The sequence below is a fragment of the Prionailurus viverrinus genome, chromosome E1 (genome assembly GCF_022837055.1).
Source record: "Prionailurus viverrinus isolate Anna chromosome E1, UM_Priviv_1.0, whole genome shotgun sequence".
Taxonomy (NCBI): domain Eukaryota; kingdom Metazoa; phylum Chordata; class Mammalia; order Carnivora; family Felidae; genus Prionailurus; species Prionailurus viverrinus.
Genome location: NC_062574.1, coordinates 31390017 through 31396741, shown reverse-complemented (window position 1 = coordinate 31396741; position 6725 = coordinate 31390017). Strand labels below are relative to the sequence as shown.

The 6725-nt window shown below is 36.6% G+C and overlaps 1 long non-coding RNA gene and 1 pseudogene across 1 annotated transcript; one reads left to right on the top strand and one right to left on the bottom strand.

The window, feature by feature from the left end:
• Positions 1–524: 524 nt before the first annotated feature.
• On the bottom strand, positions 525–614 carry LOC125152278 (uncharacterized; annotated as a pseudogene).
• Positions 615–757: 143 nt separating this feature from the next.
• On the top strand, positions 758–5920 carry LOC125152122 (uncharacterized). Its single transcript, XR_007147051.1, has 4 exons — positions 758–846; positions 1269–1397; positions 4944–5098; positions 5789–5920. It is a non-coding gene; the product is annotated as an uncharacterized LOC125152122 (long non-coding RNA).
• Positions 5921–6725: the final 805 nt, after the last annotated feature.

Below are 6725 nucleotides of genomic sequence, written 5' to 3'. Positions count from 1 at the left end.
GTGTTAAATGTTCTGATTAAAGATTTTCAATTAAGTTTGAACAAAATGCAATCAAAAATTTATTTTTTTAAAGCAGTTTAATACCATCACCATCATAAAACATTTAGTTTGTTTTCTAATGCTATTCATTGAAAATTCAAACATCTCTGACTGATGGTGAGTAACTAAGAGGTAAGCATGCTGAAGAGTTTTTAAAAATTTAATACCATCCTCATTACAAAATAAAGTTGTAATTTATTTATTCTAAGTGGATACATATGACATTATTTTGATATCTACAACTTCCATTTTGACTGGTTAAATAACACATTTTGTTTAGATGCGGTTATAAACTATGCATGCACTACAACCAATTTCAAGTACATTTCTGCTCCAGGGCCTCTTAATTTAATAACATTATTTTTACCACCACACTGTGTGCCAGTAAAATCTGTTTGTTCCTATTTTCTCCACAAAATATTTTAAATGATGACATGTTTAACTTTATACTAGTATTCACAATACTGTCAGATGTCGTAATTTAGAATGATTTTGATCCCATTAATGGGAATTTAAAAATAAGCTATTATTGAATTTATCTACACTTGATCTTAGCCAAAAGGCCGAGAAGCGATATTATTGAATTTATCTAAGTTCGTGTTCTACTTGAAACATTTGTTGACACTAAGGGGAAAAAAAACATTGTTTAATTCTTTGCAAAGTTTTTCTGCTAATGAAGCTATCCTATTAACAACTATCAATTTACTTTTAGTGTATTCACAGGAAAAGCTGGAATCAATGACAGAAGAAACTAATTTAGAACTGTCATTTGATCTAAATGAAAAGTCATGCTTCACAGAATAAAATGTAAGTGCTCTTTCTAAAGCTGTAGGTTTCCAATCATTGTTAACAGGGTAGTCTTCTTAAAGTAACTATTAAATTTTGAAGGAGAGGCTGATGCTTCTTTACCATACTTCTGACTCTTGGTTTTCACATGCTCATTAATATTATGATAACCCCCATAAATAATTTTCAACAAAGTCTCATGGAAGTTTCCCATTCATCAATATCTTAAGAAACAGAAATTCATATTTAATCTCTTTTAAATATACTTTTTTTGCTTTGGCACATTGCAGCCCACAATTAGAAAAAAATGTTTAAAGCATAATGAAAAAAATAAATTGTTGTAGAGTTCTCATGGAGTAAATGACAAAAATCACTGTAGCAACACATTCCAACAATTATTTTCCATACATATTTCACATATATCTAACTTTTAATTTTTGCAGGTTTCCCAGTGTGTGCAACTAGTGGCCAGATGCTTTGTGTATCCAACATCCCAAAGAAGGACCACAGCAATTCACCAAACAGCCAGAAGAAACAGCAGCAATAAGCAGTTCTTCCATCGCTACCTAAAAGTAGGTGTTGGCGGTCTCTAGCTTCTCCTAATAAAGTGCAGTCTTGCTCACCAGCAAGCACTCTTAATGCTATCTTTCAAAGGAAGGAGATAGGGTGTTAGTTACTGGCCATGTGGAAATGGCCAGAAAAGAGAAACGGTGAATATGAAAAATGGACCAGTGATGACTTATGTGTTTAAGTAAGAACTCTGTTCACTACATATGCACTGCCCACTTAACATGACAGAAGCTGGAAGTAAACATGAAATCAACCAAATGCAGAGTGCTTATTTTAATGCAGTGATCAATAACACTATGCTTAAAAAAATAAAAACTCTAGGACAAACGCTAAATGAAACTGGATACCATGATTAGAGCCATAAACCATGACTGCCATAGGCAAAACATGAGGTACGGTCATTCTAATTATAATGTGAAGTACTATCCCTACAGGAAGAAAAACCGATCTCTCAACTTACTAGGGCAGTTAGGAAAATGTTTTTCTGGTGCCTTAAGGATTTAGATGGAATGCAGTATCTTTGTTTATAAGACAAATTTGGCCTGCAGACATTTTGTTGGCTTACACAGACTTGTTTTTCATTTGAGTTACTTGCAAAAAATTAAATTGGAAGATTTCATGTAGAATTGCAGTTGAGAGAAGAGAGAAATAGATAAAGATCTGACAACTCTGAGCTTATATTTTCACATACTCAAAATGAGATATAATGTCACAGAGCCAGGTTTTCTTATAAACTCAAAGAGCACCACTTAGCTTATATCCAAAGTGAAATTAATACAAAAGAATTGTATATGAAGTGCCTGGGTGGCTCAGTCAGTTAAGCATCCAACTCTTCATCTCAGCTCAGGTCATGATCTTGCTGTTTGTGAGATCGAGCCCTACATCCGTCTCTGCACTGACAATGCGGAGCCTGCTTGGGATTGATTCTCATATTCTCTCTCTCTCTTTCTCTCTCTCACCACTCCCTCAAAATAAATTTTAAAAAAAAATACAAATGAATTGTACATGTAATACAAATATGCCACCCCCTGGAATTGAGCAACTCCTAAGGTCCCAATATATACAAAAGACACCTTTAGAAGAAATAGCCTTCAGTTTGCCATAACCCCTACCCAATTCAACCAATCAACTTCATTACTTGGACATATGAACAACAGAGCTGGTTACCTCTGGTTTGGAGTATATTCTTCCTAAGAGTTCTTTCGGAAAAGTATTTGTCTGATTTTATAGTTAGCTACTGTACAACCAAAATAATGGAGAGATGAATCTGCAACTCTTAGTGGTGGAAAATACCTGCACTATCTTATGTGTTTTCAGTAATAAAACAACCCACACCCCATTGCTCTTCACCACATTATTCAGTAGGATTGAAGAGATGAGGGCCATTGATTCTGTCCTGATGGAGACTCTAGAGCCATTATTCCAAATATTACTTTAAGCCAAATAATTTAAGTGTTGGTATATGTGCTCCTTGTTGGTAGAGAATAGCATGGATGACCCGAAGCCCAGCAGTTATTACAAGAAAGTGGTGGTGCCAGAAAGACGCATACGTAATACACAGGGACTCAGACAGGAAGAGGAAACATTCCAAAGAAACCGCCCCCCCCCCATTCAAAAATCAACCCTTATCCCTCAAAAGTTGTATTTCCTAAATGTTTCCCACTATGGGAATAGCTGTATTTCACATTGACTGTGGTGTTTGGTTTTTTGTTTTTTTTGTTTTTTGTTTTTTGTTTTTTTTTTTTTATCTCTTATATTGTAATTTCCTTTAGTTATTCCGGGTAAAGTTCATTATACCCATAAAGACTTGAATAACAATGTTATGGACAACAAAGCAGGAGTAAATGCTAATGTGATTTTCTGGTGCCTCGGAAGAGGGCCAAGCATACTACTGTTAATGGTGTATGGCAGATCCAGTGTGCTCAGCAGGGTGACACACAGAACACATGCCTTTAAAGAGCTGCAATCTCATGAATAACTCATGACTCAAGAGGAATATAAGCTAACCCTTCACTACTGAAAGTCAGAGGAGATGCAAAATTAGAACAGATAGCAGAAATACACAAATATTAACACACATACATACATACATACATGTTAGATATATAGGTAGAAATAGTTTGTGTGTAAGTGATTCCTTTTGAAAGAAAAAACTGGTTTAAAAAAAATGTTGGGGTCTTTACCTTTTCCTTGCGAAGTTTCTGGAGACTAAAAAGTTGCATCTTCCCAACACCTACATAGCCAATGAGTGACAGTGTATGCTCAAACTTTGACACCATAAGCACTGTAATAGTCCCTCTCATTGCCAGTTAAAAAGTACTCCCTTGTTTAAATGGCTGGAATGCATCTTGGCAGATAATGTATATTGAATAATGTCAATACACAGCTTGTTAAAGCTGACAATGGATGCTCAGAAGATGTCAAACAGGAACAGAACTCAGCCTTTATCCCAATCCAGGTTGCTTAAAGCTGAAGTGTGGTAAATTGGGCATGTCTAAAAGGGAGCTGTCAAGCTTAAAAGGTTTAATATTAAATCTTTCCCTACAGATCTGAAACAGACTAATAGAGCTAGGCACTTACACTTCTCTTGGGTTATAAAGCACTTGAAAAATAATACATATTAAGCTACTAAAAATGCCCTGTGAGGTTAGGGGGCAAGTGGAATTATTACATGATCCATTATTTCCTTCTACAAATGCCCATGTGATTCTATACAGGGTTTCCTTCCATGGTTTTATCCTAAGGATGAAAATAAGTTTCCCTCTGAAGATTAGCTTCCCCTGCTTAGTAACAGGCAGTCTCAAGCACTGTGTTGAAAAGGAGTCTGAGGCCACTCCTAGGCTAAAACTAGAGTATCACAATCCAAGCAGGTCAGGGAGGTATGGGTTGAAAATGCTGACACAGATTCCAGGTGTTGGCTGCACACTGAACTGAGTATGGCACAGATATGTTGTATCTCTCAGTTCAGGATCATGTTTAATATAGTCAATAAGCTGGTGGGCTGAGCACCAGGGCACCAAAGGATGCTCCAAATGAGAGAGAGCTGCCCATCCAACATGCAAAGCAGAAACCTTATGTACATGGAAAGGGGTGTGAGGATTTTGTAATTTGAAAAAAAAGAATAGTGTTTCTGAGGTCTACACGGCAAGATATTTCCATCTCAGAGAGTTTGTATGAATTTTTCCTGTATTTCTTATGCTTTTTTCCAACCTGGAAACTCTTTTTGTTCTAGACTTTGCAACCTACTTATCTTGTGTGCTTAGAAAAATCTCTTCATTCTGAGAAAGTAGTTTGGATGTCAGTTCCAGTTTTCCTGTGAATGGAAAGATTTTTTGGAGTTGAGTTGACAAAGTACAGATGTTGGTGAATACTAATCTGAACAACTAAGCAAGCAGTGAATTGTGCTTCCACAAATGATAGGTTGAGCCCTGGATCAAAGAAAAACTGTGCCTTCATGTATATAATAGGAGAAGCTGGGTAAGGAGAGAACCAAATGGGAAAAAAAAAATCAATCTCTTTTAATAGGCTCTGTATGTTTTTCCTAACAGAGACTATATTTATTCAAGAAACTGCATGGTTCTGGAAAGCATACCACCTCAATATGCACTGAAGCCTGATCTTATGACTGCAGTCAGCCTAGCACTAAATGCACACAAAAACAGACAAAATGTGTGAATCCCCACTATCCCACACAGCCTTGATGGTATATCTGGTTTTCTCTTTGCATACTCTAAAGTGCTAGCTGCCTTGCCAGCAGGCAGTAGACTTGTTGCAGAATTCAAGTCTATTTCTGGAGATTACAGATTGCTGGGATTAATATCAGTGTAGTCAGTACATAGCACCCAAATTTCCATGCTCTGATGGTATTTCAGAACTGGCACCCTACCTCTCTCCCATTATATTGCCAGGGGACAATGATGAGACAACTCTGAGGGATGAAGGAGAGGAGGAACTAAAATAATGTTTCACAAAGTCAGTAATTGCCCAGCCTCTATCATGATTTGTACCAAAGACCTATACCAATAGCATTATCCTTTAAATACACTCACTTTGTTTACTTTATCCTAAGAACTACCACAACAGCATAGATTGAAGGGATAAATAACATTTTTAATGCTAATTCAAATCTGTAACTGATGCAACAACAACAACAAAAAGAACGTGTCCACCCAAAGTCCCTAAATCATCTTAGGCGCCTCATAAAGTAACACTCTGGGAAATTGGCAACTGAAAGGAATCCCAGCTGAGAGGTGCTAGAATTTCAGACTAAGCCCAAAATACCCACACTAGAGCTGGATGAAAAAGGCTGGAGTGGAGAACTCTCATTGCAGACTTACTCTTCTCATCTAAATAGACAATCATTTCTACTTTTCCACATCCTTATCACCACCAGATACCATTCAAGTACTGGCAGCTGTTAGAAGAAATGTAAGAAGGGAAGAAACAGAAAGAAAAAAAAAGAAAACGGATTTGACAAGTAAAAAGGAATCTGCTTGGTTTTCTGCTGTTGCTGCATTTTGTGGGTTGAAAGGCTAATATCAAAATATTGTGGTTATAAAAACATCATAATTATAGGATTCTGAATCATGTTTGTCATCACTCCATGCCTTTGTCTTTGTCTTTCTTTTAATCTCTTTAATGTACCATAATTATGTCTTCAGTATGGGTCAATTATCTCTGAACTAAAAAACAAATTACCATCATTACCTCTGATTATTCTTCCCTTTTCTTTGATCCTATTTTGTTCAACAACCAAAATTTTGTGTTCATTCAGCCCTTCTCTTCCCTAGTTGCATCACTGGCAGGGCTGAGATACAGTAGAAAATCATTCCCCTGCCATTTCCAATATTATCCTTTCCCTTCATCCCCTTCTTCAAACATTTCTGGTGCCTGCACATCATCAAAATATGTTCAAATGACCTTATTACAAACATAGCTCCTGGCTGACACCGCCTTTTAGGCCCAGCACCCCTTTAATCTTTTACTTCCCCATCCTAACTACATTTACTAAATCCAAATTAGTACACGAAGGCCCATTCAGACTGCATTAATGTCTTAAAAAGTGACTGCATCCTACTGTCAATAATCCTAAGACTAATGGGCCCCTGGACTTAGGTGACACAGAAAATTAGCAAGGCTGGACTGGAGCAAAGATCCATGAATTACAAAGGACCTCTCTACTGTGGTTACAGAAACTAATGAAAAATTAGCATTTCATTTGGTTGGAAAATGAAGAAAGCAAGAAGGAGGATGAAAGAAACGAACTTAAGAATAGTACTTAGAAAATAATACTTGAGAAATAAAAACATCCAAGTTGTCTTGATGATGCT